Source organism: Petaurus breviceps, unplaced genomic scaffold, assembly GCF_028583685.1.
Source record: "Petaurus breviceps papuanus isolate PSGF00001 unplaced genomic scaffold, PetGlider_PUasm1.0 225, whole genome shotgun sequence".
Taxonomy (NCBI): domain Eukaryota; kingdom Metazoa; phylum Chordata; class Mammalia; order Diprotodontia; family Petauridae; genus Petaurus; species Petaurus breviceps.
Genome location: NW_027185889.1, coordinates 18062357 through 18076979, shown reverse-complemented (window position 1 = coordinate 18076979; position 14623 = coordinate 18062357). Strand labels below are relative to the sequence as shown.

At 38.9% G+C, this 14623-nt stretch overlaps 1 long non-coding RNA gene across 1 annotated transcript in view; it reads left to right on the top strand.

Annotated features, from left to right (window-relative positions):
- Positions 1 to 10442: 10442 nt before the first annotated feature.
- The window catches only part of LOC138166639 (uncharacterized), a 6300-nt gene continuing 2119 nt past the window's right edge, over positions 10443 to 14623 (top strand). Inside the window, exons 1-2 of the long non-coding RNA XR_011169667.1 lie at positions 10443 to 10594; positions 12674 to 12731. This is a non-coding gene — a long non-coding RNA (uncharacterized lncRNA). The remainder of the gene's footprint in view (positions 10595 to 12673; positions 12732 to 14623) is intronic.

The following is a 14623-nucleotide window of genomic DNA, read 5'->3' as shown; positions in this document are numbered from 1 at the left end:
TCTGGCTAAATAATTTTTCTCACAGAATTTCAAATATTTTCCAGAATGATTAAACTTGTTCACAAATTCATCACTGCTTTATTTTTGTACCTAAATTCTTATAGACCATCCAGCATTGACTAATTCTGGCATTTATCATCATTTGTATTTCTTTAGTTATGAGAGATTCAGGACATTTTTCACATGGGAGCTGATAAGTTATATTTATTCTTTTGAAACCTCTTCATATACTTTGTTAACTTACCTTTTGGGAAATTGTCCTGTGTCTGATATGGTCATGTTAATTTCCTATATATATATATATATATATATATATATATATTTTTTTTTATAAGCAATCAGGGTTAAGTAACTTGCCCAAGGTTACACGGCCAGTTATTTCTGGGTGTGGTGCTGAGTGTCCGAGCCCGGGATTCGATCTCCAGGTCGTCCCAACACTGGAGCCAGTACTCTTACTCGCTGAGCCACCTGGCTGCCCCTCCAATATATTTTTTTATCAGATTTTTATTCGATATGTTTGAGGTAAAGATTTTTCTGCATTTCTCTTCTCTTTTTGCTCTTTCAGCATTGATTTTATTTGTGGAAAATCTTTTTTTATTATCATCATATGTGACTAGAAAACATTTGAGATTCTATGAGAAAAATCATTTAACCATTTGTACCCTTTGACCAAGTAACCCCATTATGGAATTTTTACTAACCAGGAGGTCAAAAAATAGAAAGAACACATATTTACCAAAATATTTATAATGTAATTTTTGTCTTAGAAAAAAAAATACTAGAAAGTGGATGCTCATTTATTGAAGAACTATTGAACAAATTGCAAAATATGCATGTAATGGAATATTGCTCTAGAGTAAGAAAAGAAAAATACTGGGAACTCAGGGAAAGATGGGAAAATGTATACAACTGAGTTTATAGAACTCAGAAGCAGGAAAATAATAGGTATTGTGAATAAAACTACAATAATAATATAAACAATAATGACAAGAAATACAATGACCGCCACAACAAGGATACCTAATATTTGCATAGTGTTTGACAATTTGCAAACAATCTCATATGATGTAAATAAACACAGTGCTAAAATGCAACTGGACTCAAATTGAAAACTAGGACTAATATTTGGCTCCAAAGGATATATGATTAACCTGTCTACATTTTCTCAATGTCAGGGTAGAGCAGTAAAATTAAGAGTGGACCACAAATTCCAACTATTGTATACTTATTTAGACATGGTTCCTATTTTGGTTGGTCTTGATTGATTGGCATTCGTTGTTGGGGTGGTATACAAAGGAATGACTGTGATGTTAAAAATTAAAAAAAAAATAAATGTTTACAATAAAAGAGCAGGCAGAGAGATGTTCAACAGAAGAAGAAAAATGGAGACCTCCTAGAAATAGGGGGAAGACACAAAAGTGTAGGGTGAATTCAAGGGTTTAAAGTAATATACTTTGTCTTGAACACAGAAAAGAGTCCTATAAGTTATGGCTGAAAAGTTAAAATGGCACCCAATTTTGGCAGGTCTTGAATGCCAAATAGATGAGTGAATGTTATTTAGAAATCATTATAGAGTTGAAAGACTTTTTTTAGCAGAGTAATGACCAGATATATGCATTCAGAAGATTCATCTTATTGGCAAAGGATGGATTCAAGGAGTAGAAAACCAAAGAAGAAATATGTCTCTGAAGGCTATGGAAATAGTCCTGGTCGCAGTGCACATCTGACTAAAATATCTATAGTAGGAAGAAAAAAGATGGGGCAGATGAAGAGATGTTGAGTAAATAGATGAAGATAGTAATGAAGTAGGAATAAGAAAGGAGAGGAAAGTAAAGGAAAATAAGGGATTAAATATAGGAGACTTGGTAAATGGAGGTACTACTCAGTCAATCAACCAACATTTATTTATCACCTACTATGTGTTAGGCATTGTGCTAAGAGTTGGGGACACAAAGAAAGGGAAAATCCAGTCCTTCCCCTGAAGGAATCTATATTCTAATTAGAGGCAACAATGGAAATAACTGGGTGCTTATAAAATATAAATGGAGATGGGGGGAGGTAATTGTAGAAAGGAAGGTAATGGGATCTGGGAGGCCTCCTAAAGAAGCTGGTATCTGAGTAAGACTTGACTGAAACCAAGGAGTCTAAGAAGCAGAAGAGAGAAAGAAGAGCGTGCTATTCCGGTTTAGCTTCCAACCAACAGGTCAAAATCAGGGCAGAATGGGTAAGTGGAAATAACTAGAAGAATTGACCAAGGTCAAATGGAAATGATCAAAGATGGCTTCCTGACAGAGGCAAGGGCAAGTCTCTTTTTGTGTTAATTCACTTTGCCTTTGAGTTTTGGATTCAATAAGAAAGGTACTTAAGAAAAATTCATTCTAATTATCATCTTAATATCATTTGATTCCTTTCTACTTTCTATCTGGATTTTAATTCCAAATGGGATTAAATATGGAATATGAATTAATGACTGGAGCCAACATGGTCTTTGTCCATGGTCTCTTTGCCTTTTCCATGTCCCTGTATATCAAAAGTAATTCCTAAGTATAGCAACCGATCCTCCAGGAATTACTCTTGAATATTAATATTTTATTCCCAAGAGTTTATTCATTATCATTCAGGCTCACCATCATATTTATTTTTAATTAAGTACTTTTCTCTCCCTCAACTACATATCTCAGTGCAATTCATTTCAACATTTGAGGCCGTACCTGTTCTGTGTTAGGCACAGGGGACAGAGAGATGAAAAATGAGACAGTCTCTGCCCCGGAGGAGGCTTGGTGACTTAGAGAACTGGCAGTACCATTAACAGAAATAAGAAAAACAAGAAGTACTAATGATGAGATTTTTTTAAACCTGTAGAGTTTCAGTCATTAGAGGGCTGTTCTAGTGGAAATGTCCAGTAAAAAGCTAGCAATGTGAGACTATAGCTCAGTACAGAGAGCAAGTCTTCAAGCACAGGCTGGGAGTCATCTCCATCAGAGTGGTAAATGAAGCTGCAGATTATTGCCGGGTAAAACAAAGAGAAGTGGGCCAATGACAGAGCCTGGGTAGGACACCCACTCTCAGAAGGAATGAGGAAGAAGACAGACAGGAGAAAGGTCAACATTCTAGAAGCCACAAGAGTCAACAAAGTCCAATGCAGGCAGAAGGTCAAGGATGGTGAAAACTGGAAAGATGTCACCAAAGTAGCTAATTCAAATGTTACTGATAGCCTTGAAAGAAATTAATGCAGAGAAGACAGTGGGGGATGGAGGCCAGATTTGCAGGGTTTGAGTAGTGAGGAAGAAGAGGCATTAAATAGAAATATGAAAGTGGAGGGAAGAACAAAGGAATGTATGGGGTATATAGAGATATACATGTGCATGCACTAAGCATATGAGTATATACATACACACATGCATTCATATATACATACGTGTATATTGTATTGATATATTGTGAACATAGACAAGTATGTGTGTGTGTTAGAGATATATAGGAATATATATTGATAGAGGCGAAAGCACCATTTTGATTTACCTTCTTCTGATTACCCTTGATCCTTTTGCAAAACAATCTTGAACCCTATTCAGAAGTTTGAGACCCCAAAAACTTATTCCTACCCTCCATCAATTCATCTGATAACTAATTTATCTCTGCATTGCTTTTAAATGTCAGAATCTTATATTTTCCCTCTGGCACTTTATAAACCTTTATCTATTCCTTTAGGAAAAAAAATTATGTGTACTTTAATCACCCTGTGAGTCTGTTTTCTAATAGGTTTTATTTATTGAGCTTATCTCTCTAATTTTCTTCTTTCAGACTAATTTCATAACTCACCTCATTGTGCTACTTTTAATCACCATAGTGCACCTTGGTTTAAATAGCCTGAAAATAAATACTGTAAATGCATCTGCAGAGGGTGTTAACTTGATTACCTAATGGTGTGAGTGAAGATAAAAGAGATTTTCAGATAAATGATCACCATAAAGACTGAAATAAATAGCAGGCTATGAAGGCTATACTTCAAAGTGCATCCTATCTAAGGCCTCCTTTCCCCGCTGATCACTGCTCAACCATCATTCACAATGCAAGGAAAATGACAGTAATTGTAAATACCATCTCCCAGATGTGTGTGGTCACTCTCACATATAGCAATTGGCTCATTCACCAAAGAGTAGTGTCATGCATTTGTAAATTACAACGGTGGACCTGTGCAAATGGAGACAAGGAACTCAAGAACAATTCAGATTCCCACTCTCTCACCCCATACACAGATACCATGATTTTCAAAGTGCTTTTCCATATATTATTTTATGACTAATAGAATGGGGGCAGTTAGGTGGTACAGTGAATAGAGCACCAGCCCTGAAGTCAGGAGGACTTGAGTTCAAATCTGGCCTCAGACACTTAATACTTACTAGCTGTGTGACCTTGGACAAATCACTTAACCCCAATTGTCCTGCTTTCCCCTCTCCAAAAAGTAGCAAAAAAAAAAAAAGACTAATAGAAAAGTTAACATTTACAAGCCACTTTAACCATTTGAGATAACAACCCTGAGAGGTAACTGCTATTATTATACCCATTTCACAGAGACGGAAACTGAGGCTGGGAGAGATTAAGTGCCTTAACTAGAGTCACACAGCTGGTAAGTAACTGATGTGGTATTTGAATTCACATCTTCCTGATTCTAAAACCAATGTTTTATCCACCAGACCAATTGGTGTGGTGTTTCTGTCACTGCCCGTTGTTTTTAAAACATCCATTTCTGAAGGGAAATTTATGGAGGTAGAAACTAAATACTCCAGATTGAGCCCTCCCTTTTGGCAAAAAAAAAAAACAATTAAGGAAAAATACACAAAATAGTGACTGAGTATTATATTATATATATGTACATGTGTATATACACAGATGTTATTATATAACACACAGTTCATGAAGAAATACACAGTATATATTATGTAGATAATATATTATCTACAATACATAAAACATTATTATAAGTCATATATATTATTCCATAATATCTAATTTGTATATGTATATTCAGCATCTAGTTTCAAAGGGTTTCTAGTTGAGTAGATCCAAGTTGATCATTCCAAAAATGAAGTTCCAAATAAAAGTGAGGATTAGTTATTTCTGTGAGATGTAACATCCCCTCAGTGTTAGGGGACAGAGGGCTTAAATGACTTGCCAAGGGGGATATAGTCAGCATGTGTCAGAGTTAGGACTCAAATTGAGATATCCTTAGGTCTGAGGCTGGATTTCTGCCCATTTCTCTCTTTTTATAAAAAGTGCAAATTATAGCAGATAAGTTTCAAAACCAACTTTTTTCAAATAATAAAAGGAAAAATTATTAAGTTCACATTTTATGCCTTGAAAGTATTTCTTTGCCCAGCTGTAGATGCCAGCTGTCATTTTACAGATGAACTCACCTGGCTCTTCATGGGTGGGGTCCATCTTGCACAGTGGACAAACACATCAGAGAACAAGTCATACAGCCCTGGATGTGTAGATGTAGCCAAGTTTTCAGTCTTCAAAGCCAGCTCTTGATTGAACCTATGATTGGGCCAATGGCAGAGATAAGAACTATGTTCTTCTTGGTTCCATTATGTAACAGAATTTCTCTTTGCTCTGAAGGGGCCAGTTCCCAACATCAGAATATTCTGCCCCATGTACAATAGAAAGCACAAGTTCTGACTTTGGAGATTTGGTGGTTGGGAAATCAGCCGAGAAAGTGCCTCTAAGTCCTTCTAAATGAAAGAGCTTCTAGTCACTGCCCCCTCAGGCTTTGGACTTCATTTTTGTACCATATTAAATTTCACAACTTTGTCTCCTTCTAGGTTTAGCAGAATTGCTCAGCTAACACACCCATGGTGCCCGCTAAAATGCTACCAAAGGCAACATTCATGTGTATGAAGGAGGAACTTTGCATAGAATGTATTAAAATTCACATTTGTCAGCCTCTATTATGCCATCTGTGCCCGGCCTTTTTTGGAAGTGAAATTGGCACAATAGCTATCCCACCACCACTTCCTCTTGCTGGGTGGTCTATGGTAAAAAACCTTCTCCTGTTGACACAGCAGTACAACTGAACAGAAAACTGAGACCCTGGGAAATTAAAAGACTCACCCCACCACCTCTCAGAACAGTGGAATTGGGACCATGAAGGTCTGGGTTCAAATTCTGCCTTGGACACTTACTAGCTGAGGGACTTGAGCAAGAGTGCCCACTTCTCTGGGCTTCAGTTTTCCTTCTTAAAGAGAAGGGGGCATGGGCCAAGTGGCATCAAAAGTCTCTTCCGAATCTAGGTCTATGTTCTTGTGATCCCAAGTCACTTATTACCTGCATGACCGTGGGCACATAACTTCATTTTCCTGTCCCTCAGTTTCCCCATCTATAAAATAAGGGGTTTGGACTAATATTCCTTCTAGATCTAGAATAGAGATTCTTAATTTTTTTTTTTATATCAGTCTCTTTTGACAGTCTGAAGGATCCTCCAGACCCCATATCAAAATCATGGTTTTTAATTGCATGAAATGAAAGACATAAGATTACAAAAGAAATTAATTATATTGAAACACAATTGCCAAAATTAAAAAAAAAAAAGTTCATGGACCCTAGACTACTAACCCATGCTCTCTGTCTATGATCCTGCCCAGGATAACTGGGACCAGGTGACTAGGGATTTGCCTCAGTGTGACGAAATTTGGCACTGACAGCATTTATAATTCTTCAGTGGCATAGAAACAAGACAGCCTAGCAACCACATAGGAGGCCCCATTGGTTGAAATCAGAAGTTCATGTGACCACACCATAGTTGAGCTTTTCTCTGGTTTGCTAGTACTTCCTGACCAGTGTGTGGGACCATGTTCATGTTATTTGCTCTAGGATCCTTGTCTCAGGAGCCAAAATAGCTAGTTACAGCTCCTGGTGTGTGATATAAACACACACAGAAGTAGGGCTGGGACAGGGCTGGGGCCTAAGGGTAAAGCAGTAGTATATGGAAAACATCCCAGTCTTCCACCACTGTTACTTCTCAATTTCTAGGCCTCAAAGTAACATGTTGATTATAGGCTCTGTTAGCAGGAATAGTGCCTATTAAAATACTCAGGTACATTCTCTTTTCCAGTGTTTAGTAGACACGCACACACACACAGGGAGAATGGGGTAAACAGGATATTCAGGTCTTTCTCTGCCTAGTAAAGTGGGAATGTAGGGTCTTTGTCTTATCTAAGATCCAGGGTCCCCCCACAACCCAACAACTGCCTTGACTGGTGGAAGGAAATGTCCACTCTCCAATGACGCATCTACTTAGGACACTCTTTGAATAACATTATAGATTTATTCAAAAGGCAGCCTGGCCTAATGGATAAAGGACTGTTATTAGAATCAAGCAGACCTGGGTTCAAGTCCTGCCTTGGATGCATACTGGCTATGTGGCCCCAGTCAAATCCCATAATCTCTCAGTGCCTCAGGCAGCTCTATAGGACTATAAATTACAGGCATATTTCTGATCTGTACCAGTAGAGGCAGTTTCCACACTGGGAAGACCCCATCCTATTGAAATGACAAGTTTCCATGTCCCTACTGCACTCAACTTCCAAATCATTTCAACAAGAATTTATCACATGTTTTTCGTGTACTCATATCCCACTCACTGCTGATGCTTACTACCTATATAATACTGGGAAAATTACATACAGTCTTCTTGGGTCTCAGTTTCCTCATATGTAAGATGAGAGGCTGGGCTCAATGTTTCTTTTCAGCTATAGGTCTGTGACCCTATGATATTCAGTTTTTTCACTTGCAAAATGAAGAGTTTGGATTAGATGTCCCCTACCATCCCTCCAGCTCTATATCTGTGATCCCATTGTCTTCCCTGGGCCTCAGTTTCTTCACCTGTGAAATGGGGCCATGGAATGGACTCTGACAATCCTTCTATCTGGGATCCTAATCATTCATCTTTCTATGTTTGAATTTTCCTGGGGCCATAGTGTTCATAGAAACTCATACGTCCACAGTGTGAGGAATCCTCTCCCCAATTCCTTCCCATTACCCATCATTTTTGTTTGTATAGACCCATGGTTAATATTAACCAAGATCACAGAGCAAAAGATGGACCAAGAAATGGAATCTTGACTTTCTAGTCCCCCATCCAATTTCCTCAAACATGCTGCTTTCACTCCATCACTGATGAGTCACCAACTCCCTCCCAAAAAAACCACACACCCTACAAAGAACCCTATGTATTTGGTAGTCATTGTTCTCAATTTTACTAATAAACCAGAAACCCAGACAGGGCCTTTGAGTACCTGCTTAAGGGGAAAACACTGAGCCAGTTGGAGGAGTTCAAATGAGACAGTCCCAGTTCCTGGCTCCCTGCCTGGGGCTCTGTCCAACAGACCATAGTAGAAACCAGGGCCTGCTGAATAGGGGGCCCGGCGGTTGCTAGGGCACAAGATGATGTTGAAATTGGAAAACTCTTAGGGATGCTCCCCACGGAGCTTAATCCGTTTGAAGGCCTGGGCTGTGAACCTTGGATGCCAGGTCCACATTCCTCCACAAAACCCCGTGAGCTTGAATGCTACAGTCAGTGACCCCATGAATTTAACTAGATGAATTCTTATAAAGCAGTGTCATAAAGGAAAGCTGCTCAGTGCTTGGAATCTGCCAACGGGCTGTCTTGTACTCCTGGCTCACAGTATGGGAGCCTGGGAGAGGAGAATCCCACGCCAAGTCAATTTGCCCTGCTCTGGCGACCAGCATGGAATGCTGGGCCTTCCTTGGAGGCATGGCTGTCTGTCACTGTGGATGCTCTCCTTAATGAAAGGTTTATATGATCATCGAAAAGGTCAGGTACTCCCTGCACACCAAGGCCTCTATAGCTCAGCTGAATGGAATATTACAGGGTTCTACACCGCCATGTTTTTCAAACACAATGAAATTTGCCTTTGCCTCATCTGAGGAAATGGAATTCCTGGGCTCTTTGCCTTTGGATGCTTCCAAATCAGGATCCTTTTCAGGGAAAGGGCTCTAGTAATAAGAAGGGCAAGAAATCATGCCCTTTATAAAAGCGCCAAGAGACAGCTTGGTCTTTAAAAAGGTTTTGATGCCAGAGAACCTGAGATAAAATCCTAATTCTGCCATTATTGACTGTATGACCCTGGGCAAGTCACTTCCCTATGCTGAAAATCAGTTTTCATAACTATAAAAGGAGAACACTGGACAAATGATATGAAAAGGCCCCTACAATTTAAAGTCTCATATCTAGAACAACCTTGCTTCTCCTTTTACAGGTTGTATTTTAGTCAGGTCCTAAAAGTCAGTAAACTGTCAGCTCCTTGAGGATAATAATTATTTAATTTTAGTTTTTGCATCCTCAGGACTTGGCACAGTGCCTCACAAACAGTAGGCTTAATAAATATTTGCTGAATAGAAGTGAAGTGAAATGAAGAGGTAACAAATGTAGGTCTGGAAAGGAAAGCAGTCTCCAACTAACTGAGGAATACAATCCAATAAGCATTTATTAAGCACCTACTATTTTCCAGGCACAAGAAGCAAGAAATGTCCCTCATGAAAACTCTTACATAACTCACATTATACTGAGGAAAAAACAACAAAGAAGAGGAAAAAAAATGTGAAATATATACTGAACAAACAAACTAGAATGTAGGTTCCTTGAGGGCAAGCAAAATCTTGGATTTTTTTCTTACCTTATATCCCTAGCACCTACAAGAGCATCTGGTATGCAGGATTTTAACTCAGGTCCTCATGACTCCAGGACTCTAACCACTGGGCAACCTAGCTGCTGCTTTTACTTCAGCAAGTACCATGCTTTTATATATATAAAACCGGTAAGGGGTGATCACTGGGTACAAAGAGCTTGCAATCTAGTTGAAGAGAAAAGATAAAATAATTAGAGAATAAGACAATAAAGAACTACATGCTAAATGAGAGAGGTGGTGTGGCATAATAGATAGGGCCTGGGACTTGAGTCAAGACTTTGCTCTAAGTATGAGAGGAAAAGAAGGGAAAGAGGAATGTGGGCTTCACTGTTCAGGGACAGATTCACAAAAGACAAGGAAGGCTAGGATTTGCCCAGGAAGAAGAGAGGGATGTACAGGGAGGAGAAAGATGAGGGGAAAAAGATTGAAACAATATTCCAAACAGTCAATGTGTGGTTATATACAGTTCTTGGTGCCATGTTCTTTATTAATATATTTTTTAATCACACTCATTTTCCAACTCCTCTTCTCTCCTTCCTTGTCCTGAATCCTTCCTTGTAACAAATAAAAACTCAAGGAAATTCCAACCCAACAAAGGAATCTTATCTGACTTTATATCATTCCACACCCATCAGCTCTCACCTCTCTATCTAGATCAGGGAGCTGGGTCCCCAACACTATTCTGCCAGCAGATGTGAATTGCAAACTAGATGTCCCATTTTTACAGGGGTACTGAAGGGGTAGAGTGCATTCAGAAAAGAAAAACCAGATAGTGAGAGGTGAATACACTTGCTTGCTGAGCTTAAAGAATGTAGAGATAACTCATGGAGAAGCATTCCCACTGGTGGAAAGACCAATGGGAATATTTCCTCACTTACAAACAGGTAAATCTTGACTGATTTCACTTTGAATCAATTCATACAAGGGTCTCTTTGTAAGGTGGAGAATTATGGAGGCAGAACATGGAATGTAGTGTTGGATTTGTTTAAAGTGTATGTTATTATTTTCTCTATTTTTTATTCTTTGTTATAAGAAATGGCTCTTTAGAATAAGGGAGAAAACTTGGCATCAGAGAGCAGAACAGGGAGGCTGATCAAAACTCAACATAAGAAAAAGAAACAAATAAAAACTTAGAGCTGCCTCAAAAATGGAATGGTGTGTGTGGGGGTAAGAGGGGAGAAGTATAGGGATGATTCCTCTGATGGTGATATTTAAATGGATGTGGATTTGAGTTTTTGTCAAGGCTATTATGGAAGAGATTCATCCTGTATGGAGGACCTGAAGCTGATAGTCACTGAGAGCCCTTTTAATTCAGTGACTCAAAGTGATAACTCAGCTTCTCCAGAATCAAGGTACAATACAAAAGAAGAAAGAACCATCACACTCTTAGAATTCTTTAACCAGCAAAAGTTAGCAATTTGGGTGGAGGAGAGGGACTCTTTCAAAGCTGTGGACCCAGCCAAAGGTTTGGTTCCTGTACCCCCAACCTCTGCACGCCCCCACTGCCAACCCCTTCTCTTTGCTGTGCTGGGTTGCAAGGTCCTTTGGTTATGAAGTTGGAACTTTGCCGGGAAAGTGACTCTGGAAAGAGAGCTGTTCTGGTTTTTTCAAGGGGAGACATAAATCCTATTATATAATGAAAGAAAAGAGAAGAATTTGCTGCAATATCTCAGAAAGAAAAAGGAACCAAAAGGGTTTAAAGGAAGAATGGTTTTGTACTATTGGCAAGGCTGAAGATACAGAAAAAAAGTCAGGAAAAGAAAAGTCCTGGTGCTCAAATGTATACACCCTCATTAGAGGCAATTATTATTATTAGAATGTATATAAGCTTTCAGTTATTGTATGTAGAAAATTTGCACATAAATAATCTCATCTTGACCCTTACCAAAGCTCTCATGACATGGGTAGTGTTATTATAATCGCTTTGCAGAGACCTAGAGAATTAAATAATTTGGTCAAGGTTTTATAGCTCCTAAATGAGAGAGTCAGAACTTGAACCCAGATCTCCCTACTCCAAATGTAGGGCTCTTTCTACTAGACTACAAAGGAGCTTGTCCCTCTGTATTAAACATAACTTGATACATATTATGGTATATGACTACTCTTGTGCCGTAAGAAGGGATGGGAGGGAAGATAGAAATAAGCATTTATTAAGCACCTCCTATTTGTACTGTGCTAAACACTTTAGACATGGTATTTCACTTGATCTTCAGAACAACCCTGGGAGTTAGGTGCTATTATTATACCCATTATATTATACCCATTTTGCTGATAAGGAGACTGAGGCAGACAGAGGTGAAGTGACTTACCCAGGGCCACACAGATAGTTAATGTCTGAGGCTGGGTTTAAACCCAGATCTTCCTGACCCTGGGTCCAGCACTCTATCGACTATATCACCTGACTGCCTAAGAAAGGGTAGCTGGGATGAATACAGAGAAGCATGGGAAGATTTACATGCACTGATGCAAAGTAAAGGAAGCAGAGCTGGGAGAACAAAAACAAATGACCACACTGATAGAAATGAAAAGAGCAAAAGAAACATACAAACCCAATGCTGTTTAATTATAATGACTGAACTTCGCTCTGAAGGAGGGGTGTTAGTGTGCAGCCCACTCCTTGTCTGAGAAATGTTGATGTGGAAAACTATATACACTGTAAGAGGGCATTGATGAGCTGGCTGCTTGTGCCAAAATATTTTATTTCTCTTTTATTTTAATGGTTTTTCACAATGGTCAGTTATCTGAGAGGGGCATTGGGAAGATATGAGAAAAATGAATGTGAAAGTTTTCACTAACTTTTAAAAATTGGACTTGGAACCCAAAGAGACCCAAAGAGGTCCAAAGACCTCTGGGACCTGCAGACATCATGAAGTCAGTTTTTTCATTCGTGCCTGACTCTTCGTGACCCCATTTGGGGTTTTCTTGACAAAGATACTAGAGTCATTTACTATTTCCTTTTCCAGATCATTTTACAGACAAAGAAACTGAGGAAACAGTGACTGACCCAGGATCACACAATTAGTAAGTATCTGGTGCCAGATTTAAACTCAGGGCTTCTTGATTCCAGGATGGTGCTCTGCCCACTGCAACACAAGGATCCAATTACTCCTCGGAGATAGCATACTAAAAATAACATTGGATTTGAAATCTAAAGAGGACCTTGGGTTTGAATCTCTGCTCTTCTGCTTATAATGTATAAGACCATAGATAAGTAACTCAACCTCTCTGAGGCTGTTTCCTCATCTCTAAAATGAGGGAATTGGATGAGATGACCTTCTAAGGTCCATTTTAACTCTAAACCAATGATTCTAAGAATTCTAGCTCAACTAACTTAGTCATTGTGAGATCTTGGTTAAGTAGTTGAAACTCTGGCTCTGAGTTTACTACTCTGTTAATGCATCCAACATCCACAGCATCCAACCCTAGTCAGTCAACATCTGTTGGAGTCATACAATCATAAGATGATACATAGTCCTTGACCTTTTTTGGTTCTTTGATGTACAAGTACCCTTTTCCAACTATATGTTGTGTTCTATAGAGAGGGGTCATCCTCAATTCATATCTTTTATACCTTAAGTACCATTAGGTTCATAAACTTACATGATTCAGAGATCTAATACTGGCTCTGATGCCTAGGTGACCTTCCATGGGCAAACCATCCTTCCTGTGCCTCAGTTTTCCCATGTATAAAAGGTGTGGTTTGTAGTAGATTAATTCTATTGTTCCTTTTAGTTGTAACTTAATCACATCTGCTAAATGCAAAATATAGTAATGGATTCTGTAAGAGTCTTGAAGAATTATAAGACAAAGTTCTGGTCCTCAGAGCTCTTAAAATCTAGTGGGAAGGAATGCACATACACTAGATAATGAATCTTATACAGAAACCTATAGTTCAGCAAGTGAATTGTAGTTAAATGCACTGGTGTTCATTAGTAACAAGCTAGAGAGTGGGAAATGTGTTCTAATAGAAAGAGACCTGGTTTTAGAGTCCAAAGGTCTGAATATGAATTCTGGCTCTTCTTGTTATTGCTGGTGTGACCTTGAGCAAGTATGTTTATTTTCTTAAGTCTCAATGTCCTTGCTTGTAAAAGGTGATGGTTGGGCCAAATGATCTCAATGGTTCCTTCCATTTCTAAATCCTATGAACCCAGAGAAATGATGAGCAAGGTGGGGCTAAGACTAGAAGATTTCTAAGAGAAAGAGGCTTCTAGCTGGAATTAAAAATGGGGGTGAAAAGATGGAAATGGGCTTGAAATACTGCACATTATATCAGCCGTGGTCAAAATGTTTGTTAATTTTTAAAAGAAGGGGAGAAATGAACAAAACTATTTATTATAATTCAAGACTGTCTGAGAGGGGGGAAATGGAGGGATACAAAAGAAAAATATAAGTGATGAAAAAGTAAACTATATAGATTCTTAAAAATTTTAGGCAAGGGTTCTTAATTTTTATGTGCATGTGTGTGTGTGTGTGTGTGTGTTTGTGTATGTGTACACCCTGGACTCTGCTCTGAGTTTGTGAAACCTATGAATGTCTTCCCATTAACAACAACAAAAAAGACATAGGACTAAAAAAGAAATTGATTAGATTGAAATACATATATCAAAATAGTAAAAAAAGAAACACAATAACAACCACAAACTAAATTCATTAATTCATTGCTTTAAAGAAAAATGATGCTTACTAGCATGAAGTGACCCCTGGGCAAGTCACTTAACACCATTTGCCTTGGGGGCAAAAAAGGAAGACAGGCAGGAATACAGGAAGGCAGGCAGGAAGGCAGAAATATAGGAAGGCAGGCAAGAAGAAATACAGGAAGGCAGGCAGGCAGGCAGGAAGGCAGGCAGGAAGGAAGGAAGGCCGGCAGGCAGGCAGGCAGGCAGGCAGGCAGGCAGGCAGGCAGGCAGGCAGGC